This window comes from Cetorhinus maximus, chromosome 16 (genome assembly GCF_964194155.1).
Source record: "Cetorhinus maximus chromosome 16, sCetMax3.hap1.1, whole genome shotgun sequence".
NCBI classification, from domain to species: Eukaryota; Metazoa; Chordata; class Chondrichthyes; order Lamniformes; family Cetorhinidae; genus Cetorhinus; species Cetorhinus maximus.
The window spans coordinates 41233237-41250373 of record NC_135894.1 but is presented as its reverse complement, the minus strand read 5'-3'; the positions used below and the strand labels follow the sequence as shown (position 1 = coordinate 41250373).

Genomic DNA, 17137 nt, shown 5'->3' with positions numbered 1-17137 from the left:
ATTTTCTACTTGACCCTATCATAAGTACACTTTTCTTCTCAGTTAAATCCAAGTATAGGAACTTAAAATATATTACATTTTTCTAATTTACTCACCAGTTCCTACTTACCAAGACCGCTGCTCTTCTTTCTGAGGAGGTGTAGAAAAAGGAAACTACTTTCACTAAAAGCATGATGCCACATTGTACTGATGCAACATTCACGCTGACCTGACAAATTGTTTTATTATTATAAATGTCAGTTTGAATATACACCCCTTTCCCCAAATGTGCCCCCAATAATAGATCTTCTTTGCCCCGAGACCTTTTCTGTTTCTCTGGGCAATTTGGAGCAATCAGAGAAAGCATTGTCCAGTCCCATCACTATTAATCAATTAATTCATTAATCTGTTTATACTGAGCCCTCGATAATGCTTCAAAAGGGAAGAAATTTCAAGCAGAGTACCTTTTCTTCAAAGTATAAAATAAAAATCAAATATTTAGCTCTTGTATTGTGAAGATTTGGCTGGGCTTCTTAGCCAATCTGAAGCCCTGATGCCCTTTTTGGGGCCCTGGGGTACACCATTTTGATGTAAGCAGAGGGAAAAGAAAACACAAGTTGAGAATAAAAGCAAAATACTGTGGATGCTGGAAATCTGAAACAAAAAAAAAGCTGGAAAAACTCAGCCGATCTGACAGCATCTGTGGAGAGGAATACAGTTAACGTTTCGAGTCCGTATGACTCTTCATCTTCATGAGAATAGTGGATAGAAAAGAATTTCATTCATACATTTCATTGCATGGTCCAAATATTTCCAAGTGTTTCACATGGTGTGTTACTTTTTGAAATGCAATGGTAGTTTTGTTGGGCGGGGGGTGTGATGGTTAGCTCAATTGGTCAGAGCGTGTGCTTGACAGCGCCAGATAGCACAGTTTCAACCCTCCTGCCAGTTGAGGTAGTTCCTGGGGCCTGCCTCTTTCCCTTACCCCACTGTGGAGCCATAATTAGCAGCTCTAGGACCATTGACGATCTTACATGAAGAGAGAGTGACTGTTTTTACACACCGAAACGTGGCAAAAAGTCTGCCTCAACAATGTACTGGAAAGAACTCTTACAGATATATATCTGTACAATTATTTTTGCCAATGCAAGAGTAGTGTACTTCAACTTTCTTTATCCTTTATGTTCCTGAGAGGGGTTGGGGAGGAGGTTGAGAAGCAATGTTGTATTTGATCAATAGATGGCGATGGCGCTGGCGCGTCGTCGTCCTCCTCCAGTGGCCCGGTGACATCATCATCCGGGGCTACGGGTGATGTCCGGCCGGGGAGTGAGGGCGGCTTCAGGTGGCGGTCGGAGTGGAGAGAGACGGGCTGGGCTGGGATGGGATGGGATGGTTGGAAAAAGCAAATAGCCATGGAATGAGAGGAAAAATGGCAGCAACAGTTCCCCTTCCCGTACATTAAAAAGATCCAAAGACGAGTAGCCGGGAGGTTATGTAGAACCAGGGCTCTTATATTTTATTAACAATAACAAGACTGACAATTTTGTTTTGCGGGCTCGGGTTTAAAATGTATTATTTTTTGGGGGAAAAGCGAGATCCAGAGTCAAACGGGCCTTAAACGAACGGGACAAAATTCCCGAATAACTGACACCCCCTTCAGACCTTTCATTTATTTTCTCTCCTTTTTTAACCCGCTCTTCACTATTTTCTTCCTCTTGTGCGTCTCGGTGTCGTCGCAGGCCATTGCGTCTGCTCTGTTTGTGCAGTTTTTTTTACTAACGCGCACCGCCGCCATATTGTGTGACTCGGTCCTGGTGAGAGCGGGGCTGGTGGTTGGTGGTGGATTCATTTAAAGGGTGACAGGAAGGAATAAAACAAGAGGGGGAAGAAAGAAGGGGAAATAAAGGAAGAAGAAACAGAACGAAGAGGGAGAGAAAAATTAAAAGTCGTTTCCCCCTCCCCCCTTTCCCTCCACACCCCCTGTTCATACTCACCCTACGCAACCCAGGCTTACAGTCCTGGAAAAGGAGACCTAATTCCTGGTAAGGCACGGGGCTCTCGAGTTATTATAAATTTGTTTTTATTGAATTCAGGGTGTGTGGGGTTGGTTTGAGAGCTTAGTTGCTCAGCGGGTGCGATTTTTTTTTTTTACTGTTAAACTGAAAAGGCTGAGCTAGGGGTTGAAAAGTCTGGAAAGCGCCGTGAATAACGAAAGAAGCTGTTTACATGTCTGAGGGCTTTTGACGGCGACGGCAAAGCCGGTTGCTGCCTGCGTGAGGAGGAAAATGGCTGACGGGCTCCCCTTATCTGCCTGTGTGTGTGAGGGGAAAGCGCCCGTTTTTGTGCAGAAAGCCTGCATTGGGTTGATGTGTCATTGGCCTCAAATCAAGGTGGCGAGTCTTTCCCTCCCCACCCTTAACATTGAATTTTCGTTTCTTTGAACGAGCTGGAAATGAAATATTTCCCCTTTCCTCTCTTGGACTGTTAAACGCCATTTCTGAGGTGGAGTGATTTTTCTGGTGGTAAATGTAGGCCTCGAGTACGCCTGAAATATCAGGCCTAGTCTAAAATTATATTTTAAAACAGTAATTTTGCAACGAATTGTGTTAATGAACAGAATATATATATATATATATATTTTAAAAATGGCAAGCTCTGAATAATCAAACGAATATTGGACGCTTACAATTATAGTTTGTCGTTCGACATAAGTGTAAAGCCATTTACTTGCATAAAACCTGCATCTGAGGTTGAAATTTCAATATATTGAGGTAGTATAGACACATGTATACTGTTACATATATTCAAATTTCAAGAAAAAATGGGTTGCAAACCCACGATAGTAATGCAATAGCATTCTCCCTTTTTACAGGTATTCACTGTATATTTAATGGTTTAGCTGGTTACTTCTAATTGCATTCGAGCGGTCTGATCTTGTTGAAATCATTATTACCTATAATTGTAAAAGGTTTTTCTCTTAACTGCAGCAGTTAGATTACTTCCAGTAACAAGGGATAATCTGTCTTTCTGCCCTAACCTTAGGTTAGACACACAAACTAAGACTATTTTAGTCATTTATGAAAGTGGTTGCAATTGTGAGAATTCCATTATGAAAATTACATGACTACATCTGCGGTGCATGCTTATAAGTAATAGACAAAACCGAATTTCCCAGTACCAGTAAATTTAAAGAACACATCATAGCATCTTTGAAAGAAGATGGCCTCCTGCATTTTTTGAAGTTAAGATCTCCAACTGTATTCATTATTATGCCCACTTGAATGAAGTGGGTTTTAGCAGAAGCCTAAATATCTATTCAAAACTCCTGTTTCTTTAAAAGAAAAGCTAGCATCCTATACTGCAAATTATGATTGCTCCCCAGACCCCTGGCCATTTAAATGAAAGCATTGATTCAGTCCTTTTTTTAAGAAGGGTTTAAGGTTGTTATTTTGTTGTGACACCTGTCTTGGATGTCAAAGCAAGTTGTGGATTTCCCATGGTGTTGTCTTGTGTAGAACATTTATGTATAGTGTGTGTGTACATTGTTTGAAAATATCTTTGAACTCCTAGAAGCGCAGCTGCTTTCTGGCCCAGCAAGATTATGGGCATTGTACAACTTGAAGACCAGAATTAGATTTCCATCATTCAATTATGCATTGTAATGTGGACACAGTTTGCCCTCATCAAGCTAGAGTGCTGTAGTTTCCATGGGGTGCTCAGTTTGGCAGAATAAAGATGGAAAAATGCATTCATTGTAATGGAGAGTGGCAACTTTAAATCTAGAGAAGTTAAGGAGGTAGATTTTCAGCATGTTGCTGGTCCACCAGGTTGAGTTCAAATAGTGTTGAATCTTGATGGGTGAATATTACAGGATTCCTACGGGTTATGGAAAACATGGAAAAGTCGTGGGATTTGTAAATGACAAAAGCCATGGAAATTTCTGGAAAAGGCCCCAAGTCTTTGAAAAGCCATGGAATTTTATAAAGACAGGGATCAGACTTTTCTGACTTTGGGTGGAATTCCAACCTTTTCCAGCATTTTTCTGATGTCCATTTTGCCCTCTCTGTAATCGTTTGTTTTGCTTTGCATGTCTGGAATCCAGTACAGGTTTTGTTCTCTCTTGCCTGATCCCGCCCGTTGCTATCACTGGCTGGTTGCTTTGGACACTGCCAGAGCAACAGCAGTCATTGGCCAAGTAGTATGCGCCAGATTCCCCAATCCTTCCTTTCTTGCTTGCCTCGTGTTAGGAGAGGTGTGTTTGGTGGTGTCAGTTGCAGATTTTTGTTGTTGTGGAGGTGGAGGACTCTGGGTGCTTTCTCCAGAGCTGGAGCATGGTAAACAAGGTAAGTCAGAACAGGAACAAGCACCTGGTGGTGGAGATGACATTTAAAATGATGCTGCAAGGCTATAGTTGAGACCCACTTGCTCCGATCTTTTGCATGAGACCCACTGAAAAATTCTTAAACATGGAAAAGTCATGGAATTTTAATTTTCTAAAGCAGGAATCCAAATATTAGACTGTACCTGGACTGTTATTACTGCACCCCTTCTATTTACCTTTTATTTTCACTCCATTCTTTTCTGTAGGTGCTATTTATGGGATATTATTCTATGGACATCAGACTTTTGGTATTTTGCCCAAGTAACCATTCATAATATGAGTGTTGGCAACTATTTGACTGTTGGTGGCACTGCAACCAAAACACATCCTGACCTTGCCCAGTATTTAAACATGTAGACTTCGCAGTATGAGTCACTGGATAATGTTCAGGAGTAGAATTCCTGTTCACCTGATTTTCTCCACCAGTCTTAACTCTACCCAGAGTTGTTGAGGTGAATTGCAGCACCTCAATAGATGCTTTAGCTATCCTGGCACAGACTGAGAATCTTATCCCTAATGTGCAGCATCTTTGTCTTTTACAGTGTTACACTAGGTGGTGCTTTTATCTACTAAGTCATTGGAGGAGTCTACTTTTGGGATTTCTTATTCTGTGGATTTGTTTTCAAATCTTATTTGGCCCTTCACTAATTGAAATATATTGTAACTACTTAAAAATAGTCTTAAAGCAAATCTTTTTGAACCAAAGCAGTTTTTGAATGTGCTGAAAGAGTTGGAAGCTTTTACATTTAGATCAGGATTATATAGATTTATCCCTGGATTTAGAATTTTATGCATTGGTACACTGAAATTCTGTTGTAGCATCAGCAATACATTTATCTGGCACCATGCAACATTTAAAATTAGAAACTAAGCATGCAGCTGTTAAAAGTGGGGCAAGTTGCATTTAAAGTAGGTCACAATCAAAAGAGTTGTAGCTTACTATTGACTTTGTTGTAAATACTATAAACCTATTGGGGCAAGGTGCGGCGGGTTAGAAGATGTCTATCCTCTGAGCTGAGACCCATCTGTCCATCTGATAAATTTTCCTTATGTGCTAGATTTATGACTCACGTGAAATGAAGTTGGATAGTGTCAACTCTTTTTCTGTTAGACAGGTATCAGTGTATGGAATGCATTAAAAAGGCAGTATTGTTGAGAAGTTGTAGTATGGTTTATATGGGAAGCGGAGCAGAATCATTGTTGGAGTATGGTAATCATTTAATGAGGTTAAAACATTAGGGCAGGGTGGTAATAAACGCTTTTGCCTGAGACCTGGGTTTACAAAATGTACACGATTGAAGGGTGCTTGATGGTGAAAATTGGTTCCTCAAGTAAGGAAATGTTTTTGTAGCACTGATAATACCCACATTTATTTAAAACAAAACCATGGTTCAAAGTTCTATCTGTTTTAAAGCTTTGACTTAATGTTTTCTGTTGTGTATGTTAGTATATGGATATGTAGTGTTGATGTAAGAAGTAAATATTACCATTTGGAGCATTATAAGATTTTTTTAAATAGTGGTCTCATTAATTAAGAAATGAGACACAGCCCTTTTTAAAAAAGAAAGTCAATTAACTTTTTCTTGATAGAAAAAAATATTAAGACAGTAGATTCTGTGTCTACAGCAAAGTTTCCTCTGTGTGTAAGGGTCAGTGCATGAAGCAGATTCTAATGGTGCATCTTTAATGGTTCATTGGTTCCCCTCACAATTTGAGATCTGTTGATAAACTTGTCTTAGTTTAGAAGGGCAATGTTTGCAGCTTGCTTTTTATTAATTCATGGGCTGTTCATTATCTTCATTGCCAGCAAGGCAAACATTGTCTATCCCTAATTGGCTTGAGAACAGCTTATATTTATATGGCACCTTTAACCTACAGAAATGTCCCAGGAGCATTGCAAAACAGTATGACATCGACCCACATAATACAACACAAAAAAAAGGAGCAAAGGTATACTGTATGGCCTGTCGAGCTGCTCTGCCATTCAGCATTATCATGGCTGATCTTGGGCTTCGTTTTCCTGCCTGCTCCCCATAACCTTTAGTTCCTTGAGAGATCAAAAATCCTTACATGTATTCAACGATGGAGCATCCACAACCCTCAGGAGTAGAGAATTCCAAAGATTCACAATCCTTTGAGTGAAGTAATTTCTCCTCATCTCGGTCCTAAATTATTGGCTCATTATACTGGGACTGTGCCCCTGTATTTTAGACTCCCCAACTGGCGGAAACAACCTCTCTATCTACCCTATCAAGTCCCCTCAGAATTTTGTAGGTTTCAATGAGATTGCCTCTCATTCTTCTAAACTCCAGAGAAAATAAGCCCAATTTACTTAGCCTCTTGTCATAGGACAGCCCTCTCATTTCAGGGACCAATCTAGCGAACTTCTGCTGTACTGCTTCCAATGCAGATATATTCTTTCAAAACTGCACTCAGTATTCCACATGTGGTCTCACCAAAACCCTGTACAGTTGTAGCAAGATTTCTTTATTCTTGTTCCAATCCCCTTGGAACAAAGGACAACATGCCATTTGCCCTCCTAATTGCTTGCTGCACCTGCCTGCTAACTTCCTGCGTTCTTTGTACAAGCTCACTCCAGTCTCTTTGAACATCAACACTTACAAGTTTCTCACCTTATAAAAAATATTCTGCTTTTCTACTCTTAGGACCAAAGTGAACAAATTCACATTTCCCCATATTATACTCCATTTGCCATCTTTTTGCCTGCTCACTTAACCTGTCTTTGTCTCTTTGCAGCCCCTCTGTGTCCAAAGCTTACCTTCCCACCGAGCTTGGTATCATCAGCAAACTTTGATACATTACTTTCTGACTCTTCATCTAAGTCATTAATATAGATTATTAAATAGCTTGTGCCCCCAGCACTGATCCTTGCAGCACTCCCATTATCCCCTGCCTGCCAACTTGAAAAAGCCCCGTTTATGCCTGCTCTTTGCCTCCTGTCCATGATCAAATCCTCTGTTAATATATTGCCCTCAACTCCATGAGCCTTCATGCCTATTTATGTTGTGTGTGGCACCTTGCTGAATGCCTTTTGGAAATCCAGATATATTACATCAACTGGTTCCCCTTTATCTACCCTACTAGTTACATCCTCAAAAAACTCTAATAAATTGTCAAACATTCCCCTTTAGGAAAAACATGTTGACTTGTTCTAATCTTACTATTCTTTTCTAAGTACATTGTTAAGACATCCTTAATAATAGATCCCAGCATTTTCCCAACAACTGATATTAGGCTAACTGGCCTATAGTTTACTTCTTTCTTTCCCTCCTTTCTTGAAAAGTGGTGTAACATTTGTCAACGTCCAATGTAATGGGACCGTTTCTGAATATAAGGAATTTTGGAAAACCATAGCCAGCACATCTATCTCTGCAGCTATCTCTTTTAGAACCCTTGGGTGTAGGCCAACAGGTCCCAGGGGTTTGTCAAGTTTTAGTTCCTCAAGTTTCTCTAATACCTTTTGTCTGCTGATATGAATTTCCTTTATTTCCTCTTTTTAGCCCCTAGGTTATCATCTATTTCTGGTATGAAATTTGTGTCTTCTACTGTGAAGACAGACACACAATATTTGTTCAATGCCTCTGTTATTTCTTCATTCCCCATGATTTTGCCTGTTGCTGCTTCTAAGGAGCCAATGTTTACTTTAGATACTCTCTTCCCTTTTATATACTTAAAAGCTTTTACACTCTGTTTTTTATATTCCTGGCTATTCTACTATCATTATATCTACTATCGTTTTACTATCAACCTTTTGGTGGCCCTCTGCTAGTTTGTAAAACCCTTCCAATCCTCAGACTTTCGATCTCCAGTTTTTTTTTGTAACATTATAAGCCTCTTTTAATCTAATCCTGTCCTTAACTTCCTAAGTGAGCCACACATGGGTCCTTCTCGCTGAGTTTTTGTTTTACAATAGAATATATTTTTGTTGAAGATTTTGAATTGCTTCTTTAATTGTTTTCCACTGTTCATTTACTACCATACCTTTTACCTATTTACCCAATAAACCTCAGCCAGTTCTCCCCTCATACCTATGCAATTGGCTTTGTTTAAGTTTAATATTCTGGTTTGTGATTAGAGTATGTCACTTTCAACCTTAACATGGAATTCAATGGTATTATGATCACTATTTCCCAGAGGATCTTTTACCACGGCATTACTAATTAACCCTGCTACATTATACGATACTAGCTCCAAGATAGCTTTATCCCTAGTTGATTCCACAGCATATTGCTCCAAGAAACTGTCACAAAGACATTCTGCAAACTCATCTGACCACTCTTGCCAATTTGATTGTCCGGTCTATACAAAGATTAAAGCCCTCCACAATTATTACAATGTCTTTGTTATAAGCTACAATAATTTTCTGTTTAATGCTCTGCCTAACAGTATAAATACTGTTCAGGGGCCTATAAACTACTCCCACTAGTGTTTTCTGACTCTTGCTTTCTTTAATTTCCACCCATATTGATTCTACTTCATGATCTTCTGAGGCCAGAGCCTTTCTCACTAACGTCCTTGTGTAATCTTTTACGATCAGGACCACTCCTCCTCCTTTTCCATCCTGTCAGCCCTTCCTAAATATTGTGTACCCTAAAATATTTATTTCCCACCCTTGATCACCTTGTAACTATGTCGCTGTAATGGCAACTAAATCCAAATAATTTATCTATTTGTGCCAGTAGTTCACCTATCTAATTGCGAATTCTTTGCACATTCAAATAAAGAGCCTTAATTTCAATTTTTTTTACTTCTGTTCCCTGAAAATTCCTTATTCACTGATGTGCAAGCTCTTTGCCCCTTCCTGACCTACTTTGCTTGTCTTTACCCACGTTGCTATACTATTCTGATGCATCGATGTTTCTCTTTAGATTTCTGATCCCCCTCCCCCCGTTAGTTTGAAGCCCTGACCACAGCACTAGTTATATGATTGGCCAGGACACTGGTTCCAGCGACGTTCCAGTAGAGCCCATCCTAATGGATCACTCTTCCTTGAGTACTGAAGCCGGTGCCGCATGAAATGGAACCCCTTCTTCGCACACCACACTTTGAGCCATGTGTTTAATTCTGTAATCTGCTTGACTCCTATGCCAATTTGCGCATGGCTCAGGTAATAATCCAGAGATGCATTTTAATTTGGTCCCTAGCTCCTCAGATTCTCCTAGCAGAATATCATTCCTGGTTCTACCTATGTTGTTGGTTTCCACATGGACCATGACAACTGGATTCTCCCTCTCCCACTCCCAAGTTCCTCTCCAGCCATGGGGCGATGTCCTTAACCCTGGCACCGGGCAGACAACACAACCTTCGGAGCTCCTGGACGCGGCTGCAAGGAACAGTAACTATCCTGCTGATGTAACTACCACATCCCTTTTCAGTCCCCCCACTTGAATGGCATCCTTCACCATGGTGCCATGGTCAGTCCACTCATTCACCTTGCTGCGCTTCTCCTCATCCACACAGGTGGTAAGCACCTCGTACCTGTTGGACAAAGTCGGGGGCTGAGGCTCCTCCATCACTACATGCTGGTTCCCCATCTCTGCCTGACTCGCAGTCACCCTCCTCTCCCTGACCAACTCTAAAGTTCTGCCTATCCTAAGGGGTGTGACTCTCTCCTGGAACAAAGTGTCCAGGTAGCTTCCCATTCCCTGATGCCCCGCAGTATCTGCAGCTCAGATTCCAGCTCACCAACTCTGAGCCGAAGTTGCCTAGCCCTGCCATTTCTGTCCACCCGTATTTATTCGATTAGTCAATTAGTTAATTTACTGAGCTAATTGTTAAAGGAGACATGCCTTGCATTCATCAGGGCACTTTGCAAGCATGCCAATAAAAGGGGAAAACAGTTTGCACTCGTTGAGAAAAGAGAGCTGGTTGGCAAGTGGGCTCTGGTAGAGGCGTTGCCATGGGGAATGCCCCAATTTGTGGTGACTGACATTTAACTGCCAAGCATTGTTTGAAATTTAAACCAGGCACCTTGACCCTGATTGGTCAAGGCATTGCCCTGATGAATGAGTTAGCGAATGGCTGTCACTTATTTATTTTTGCTGAAACAGGCACAATGTGTGTACATGTTCTTTCTGTCTGCAAAGAACAAAGCCCTGTGTATTACTATATGTGGCTTCCAGTAGACACAAATGCATCACACTGCAAGGCCAACTGACAATCCTAAATTGGTTGTCAGTATAATTCTTAGCACACTGAGGATTATTTAACCAATATCGTCTAGTCGCGGAATCACATCTAATGTTAGATACTGTGTTTTGAGTTTTGCAAGCACGGGCTAGTTGGGTACTGTCTGCACCTTGCCCATTGCGAATAGCGGCTGGGACATGTTGTTTGCTATGTACGGTGGATCATATCAAATGGCATGTTCCAACCGCTGTTTGTAACGGGCAAGGTACAGACTGTACCCAACCAGCCCATGCTCACAAAACTCAAAACATGGAATCACATCTAATGTTGGACACTGCGATTGGACAACATTTGTTAAATAATCCTGAGTGTGCTAAGAATTACGCTAACAGCCAATTTAAGATTGTCAGTCGGACTCAACGTGGTGCATTTGCTTTGACTGGAAGCTACATATATTAATACGCAGGGCCCTGTTCTTTGCAGACAAGACGAATATGTACACTTTTGGCCTGTTTCAGCTAAACAAAACAAGTGACAGCCATTTGCTGACTCATTCCTCAGGGCAATGCCTTGACCAATCAGGGGTTAAATTTCAGACAATGCTTGGCAGTTAACTCAGTCAGCATCAGTGGTGCATTCTCATGGTAATGCCTGTACCAATCAGAGACCACTTGTCAACCAATCAACACTCTTTTCTCGTACAGTATAAATTGTTGTTTTCTCCTTGCATTGGTACTCTTGCAAGTATCCTGATGAGTGCAAGATGAAAAGCTTCAACATTTTTTTTTCTTCAGCAATACTGAAGTTCTGTGCTACCAAATGAGTTCCAGAGCTAAAGGAATAGAAAGTTGCACTCACTTAGCTTGGAGACAAGGAAGGAAATTTGCCAATTACTGGAGGCTGAGAAAAAGGAGCACCTCTTTGCCCCTCTGCACCAAACTCCCACCTGAAACAAATTCCCCACTAGTCACTCGATCAAAGTTTCACTGAGTCACTAACCAGCTCAGCTTTTTGCTACAGTAATTATCACCTGTTGGAGGCACCTACTTTCAGCAGATTGACAGATAACTGCCACTTTAGGCAGCTGCCTGTTTAACTAGGCTGTTAAACTAACAATGTTTGCAGGTAAGAATATAACTCTTAATCTAAATTTATACTTAGAAAAGCTTACTAGAACTTACCACCTGAACCAAATTCCCAACTACTCACTCAGTCTATGTCTCATTGGGTGTAGTTTCCTATCCATATGCCCCTTTGGAGGTATTAGGTCAGACAATGAAAAGCTAGGTCAATTAAGTCGATTTTTAGGAGTGTCTTAAGGAGGGAAAGTGAGTTAGGTGTATGGAGGGTATTCTGGAGCTTGGGGCCTAGGCAACTGAAGATGCAATCTTTAATGGCGGAGCAATTAAAATTGAGGATATGTGAGAGGAGAATTAATATGCGCAGATATCTGGGAGGGTTGTGAGGCTGGAGAAGATCACAGAGAGAGAGGGGCAAGGCCATTTGGGATTTGAAAACCAGGATGAGAATTTTAAAATCAAGTTGTTGCTTGACTGGGAGCCAGTGCTGCAAGTCAGCAAGAACAGGGGTTATATGGGACTTGCTGCAGGTTAAGACACGGGCAGCAGAATTTAGATGACCTCGGGTTTAGGAAGGGTAGAATGTGAGAGACCAGCCACAAGTGCATTGAAATAGTCAAGTTTAGAGGTAACAAAGGTCTGAATGAGTGTTTCAGCAGTAGATGAGCTGAGAGTCTGTTGCCAGGGAGGAGGGATGGAGTCTGTAGCTAGGGAATGAAGTTTGGAGTGAAGGCCAAAAACAATGGCTTCAGTCTTCCCAATGCTTAATTGGAGGAAATATATTCTCATCCAGTACTGAATGTCAGATAAGCAGTCTAATAATTTAGCAACAGTGGAGGAGTCGAGAGGGATGGTGATGAGATAGAGCTTGATGTTATCAGCATATGTGCGAAAACTTGCGCTGTGCCTTTGGGTAATGTTGCCAAGAGGCAGCATGTAGATGAAAAATAGGAGGGGGCAAAGGCAGATCCTTGTGGACATCAGAGGTAATGGTGTGGAAGTAGGAAGAGAAACCATTGCAGGTAATTTTCTGGTTATGGTTCGATAAATAAGTATGGGACCAGGTGAGAGCAGTGCCGCCCAGATGGATGACGGTGGAGAGGTATTGGAGGAGGATGGTGTGGTCAACCCTGTCAAAGGCTTCAGATGGGTTGAGAAGGGAAAGTTTGCCCCTCACATTCACATCAACCTCATAAATGACATTCTATAAGGTCTGTTTCTGTACTATGGAAGGATGGGTCAAAACATGAATGAAGGAATTCAAACATGGAGTTCTGGGAAAGATGAGATCGGATTTAGGAGGCGACAACACCTTCAAGGCTTTGGAGAGGAAAAGGAGATTGGAGATGGGGTGGTAGTTTGCAAGGATGATGGGGTCAGGGATCGGCTTTTTGAGGAGAGGGGTGATGGCAGATTTGAAGGAGAGAGGGACAACAACTGAAGAGAGAACAATCGACAATATCGGCTAACATGGTGTTGGAGGGGAGAGCAGAGTGATCAATTTAATGGGAGTAGGATCGAGGGAACAGGAGGTGAGCCTCATGGACAAGATGAACTCAGGGATCACGAGGAGACAAACTAGAGTAAGTTGCAAGTTCAGAGCTAGGGCAGGGAGCACCATTAAAGGATGTTTGGCTAGGTGTGCGAGTGGGAGGGATGCGGCAGAGGCAGCAGGTGGGATTGTCTCGATCTTAATGACAAAGATGTCCATGAACTTCTGGCACTTGTTGCATGTGGGGGTGGGTGGGGTGGGATTTAAGACAGTTTGCAGTAGAGATAAAAAGCCCATGGCTATCTTTACATTCCAGAACAATCAATTTGTCCAGCCAGATCTGGCTGTGGATGGCTCAACCGACTGTCCGTTTTGACTTTTCAATTCTGCGTCCCTCGGACTTGAGGGAGTGGAGACGAAGGCCCTATCAAGAGAATGGCCAGAGTGGTAGTGAATAATGGTTTTATTGATGGCGGTGAGCTGCCTTCTTGAACCACTGCATTCCATGTAGTGTAGGTTCAGCTACAGTGCTGTTATGGAAGGAATTCCAGGATTTTGACCCAGTGACAGTGAAGGAATGGTGATGTGGTTCCAAGCCTGGATGGTGTGTGGCTCAGAGGGGAGATTGTAGGTGGTGGCGTTCCCATGTGTCTGCTGTCCATGTTCTCCTCAGTGGTTGCGGTTTGGAAGGTGCTGTCAGAAGAGCCTTCGTGAGTTGTTGCTGTCATTGTTGCTGATGATACACACTTATGCCACTGTGCTGGTGGTGGAGGGAGTGAATGTTTAAGATGATGGACAGGGTGCTACTCAGGTGGGCTGCTTTGTCATGGATGGTGTCAATCCTCTTGAGTATTGTTGGAAATGCACTCATCCAGGCAAGTGTGGATCATACTGGCCTTGGGAAATCGGGGAGATGAGGTATTTGATGCAGAATTCCCAGCGTTTGGTATGCTATTGCAGTCGTCGAATTTGTGGCTGGTCCAGTTAAGTTACTGGTCAGTGGTCACCTCGATGTTGTTGGTAGATTCAGCGATGGTCATGTTGAAATTCAAGGGGAGATAGTTCGGTATTCTCTTGTTGAAGATTGTCATTGCCTGGCACTTTTGTGGCATGAATGTAACTTAGCACTTATCAGCTGAAGCCTGAATGTTGTCCAGGGCTTGCTACATTTAGCCACGTGCTGCTTTGGTATCTAAGGAGTTGTGACTGGTACTGAACACTGCAATCATCAGTGAACATCCTCATTTCTGAGCTGCTGGGGGGGAAAGGCCATTTATGAACCAACTGAGGATGGTTGAGCCTAGGACACACCCCTGAGGAACTCCTGCAGCAATGTCCTAATGCAGAGATGATTGGCCTCCAACAACTGTCTCCCTTTGTGCTAGGTAAGAATCCAACCAGTGAAGAGTTTCCCCTGACTCTCTTTGACTTTAGTTTTGTCAGGGCTCCTTGATGCCATACTTAGTCATATGCTGCCGTCATGTGAAGGGCACTCTCATCTCACCTCTGGAATTCAGCTCTTTTGTCTGTGTTTGGACCAGGGTTAATGACATATTGAACTGAGCAGCTCTGGCAGAACCAAACTGAGCATTGGTGAGCAGTTTATTGCTGATTGACATTGCTACCAAGCAGCCTTTGAAGGCACATCCGTCATTTTGCTGATGATTGAGAGTAGACTGATGGACAGGTAATTGGCCTGATTGGTTTTAACCAATATGTCGTGATGGTAGGTTTAATTCTGTTGTAATTATAATATTTCTGAGATTTAATTCAAAAAGAGGTTTGAAACTTTGAAATAGTGGCTTCGTGCAGGATTGAGTTAAATTTAAGATTGGTTTTTGAAAATATTGCACTATATATTTTCTAACTTTGCGTGTGGCTCCCTTCAGATACTTTATATTCATTTGTGGGATGTGGGCATCACTGGCTAGGCCAGCATTTATTGCCCATCCCTAATTGCCCTTGAGAAGGTGGTGATGAACTGCCGTCTTGAACTGCTGTAGCTTGTGTGGTGTAGGTACACCCACAGTGCTGTTAGGGAGGGAGTTCCAGGATTTTGACCCAGTGACAGTGAAGGAACGGCGATGTATTTCCAAGTCAAGATAGTGTTTGGCTTGTAGGAGATCTTCCAAGTGGTGGTGTTCCCATGCATCTAGTGCCCTTGTCCTTCTAGATGGTAGCAGCCGGGGGCTCGGAATGTGCTGCCAAAGGAGCCTTGGTGAGTTCCTGCAATGCATCTTGTAGATGGTACACACTGCTGCTACTGTGCGTCAGTGGTGGAGGGTGTGAATATTTGCAGATGGGGTGCCAATCAAGCGGGATGCTTTGTCCTGGATGCCGTCCCGCTTCTTGAGTGTTATTGGAGCTGCACTCATCTAGGCAAGTGGAGAGTATTCCATCACACTCCTGACTTGTGCCTTGTTGTAGATGGTGGACAAACTTTGGGGAGTCAAAAGGTGAGTTATTCGTCGCACGATTCCTAGCCTCTGACCTGCTCTTGTAGGCACAGTATTTATATGGCTAGTCCAGTTCAGTTTCTGGTTAATAGTCACCCACAGGATATTGATAGCGGGGGATTCAGTGATGGTAATACCAGTGAAAGTCAAGGGGAGATGGTTAGATTCTTCCTTGTTGGAGATGGTCATTGCCTCGCATTTGTGTGGTGCGAATGTTACTTGTTGCTTGTCAGCCCAAAGCCTGGATATTGCTCAGGTCTTGCTGCATTTGGACATGGACTACTTCAGTATTTGAGTTGCAAATGGTGCTGAACATTGTGCAATTATCAGCGAGCATTCCCACTTCTGACCTTATGATGGAAGGAAGGTCATTGATGAGGCAGCTCAAGATTGTTGGGGCTAGGACCATCTGAACTGAAAAGATCCTATCTTACTAGTTCGCCAAATGAAAGATTGCTTTCATTGTAGGAATAATTAATATATAGCGACAGAAATGGCATTCAGAAATTAAATACTCGAATTATAGAATTACAGTATGTAGTCTCAGGAGACTACTTGCAGGGTATTATATACCTAGCTACAGACTAGCAGCAGTGGACCCTAGTTTGAAACTGTTTAGTCAGAAGAACATATTTTTAAATATGAAATTAACAGAACCCTGAAAATTTACAGCACGAAGGAGGCCATTCAGCCCATCTTGTTCTGGCTGCCGGGTAAGGAGTCAAGCAGCCTAGTCCCACTTTCCAGCTCCAGGTTATGGCACTTTAGGTGCATATTCAACTACTTTTTAAATGGCATTACGGTTTGTTGAGTTTGTCTAAGTTTGAAAAATTAAGAGGCTCAAAAGCAATATCTGAACCTTGCAACAAAGTAGCCACTGTATAAGCAAGAATTTTGGGACAAAGCTTAAAAAGCTGTACAAATTGGGATGAACAGTTTAGAATCTTAAGGCCATTATGATGAGAGTCAGTTTACAATTAGTGGGCTGTACTATTTTAACTTTTGATTAGCAATAGAATGTCTTAAAATCTGAAATGAAATTAAGTCCTCATCCAGCTTTAACTGCATGATCTTCATACATAGTGTGTCTGGTATTTGTGATGTCACTGGAGTGGAACTTTGTGATGTCAGAGCTGATGGAGTTCTTTACAAAATGTCTGTTCCCAGACTACCTCTAATCAGCTTTAAAACATAGAAACAAGAGTCGACTGTAAAGTGGGTACAAATAACTGCTTTTACAATTTTTAGAATTGTGTGACATTTAGTAGAATGCACTGTAATAATTCAAGGTAACTGGCTGAATTTATTTCTTGAAGACATTGAGTGTGGGATGTCATAGCTTGGATGAGAATTTGCAATTCTTTTTTTGTTCTTGGTAGAAATGACATGCTACTGAACGATTTGTATTCTCTGATGATCATAATCTGTTTGACATTGGTGTTTATTAAAAGATCTTGTGATCAGATCTTGCAACTGAGAATCTTCTGACGTGGGTTAGATGAATCTTTTTGGAATTACCCATTCTGTGATAGATCAAAATGTCTTTTTTTGTGCTTCTCAGAATGAAATGTAATATAAATGGTCTGGTCATAATATTAGA

At 41.8% G+C, this 17137-nt stretch overlaps 1 protein-coding gene across 2 annotated transcripts in view; it reads left to right on the top strand.

The window, feature by feature from the left end:
- The first annotated feature begins 1471 nt into the window (after window positions 1-1471).
- The window catches only part of usp9 (ubiquitin specific peptidase 9), a 290030-nt gene continuing 274364 nt past the window's right edge, over window positions 1472-17137 (top strand). For both annotated transcript variants that reach the window (XR_013579171.1, XM_078559739.1), the window contains exon 1: window positions 1472-2021. The gene's annotated coding sequence lies outside the window, so the exon portion shown is untranslated. The remainder of the gene's footprint in view (window positions 2022-17137) is intronic.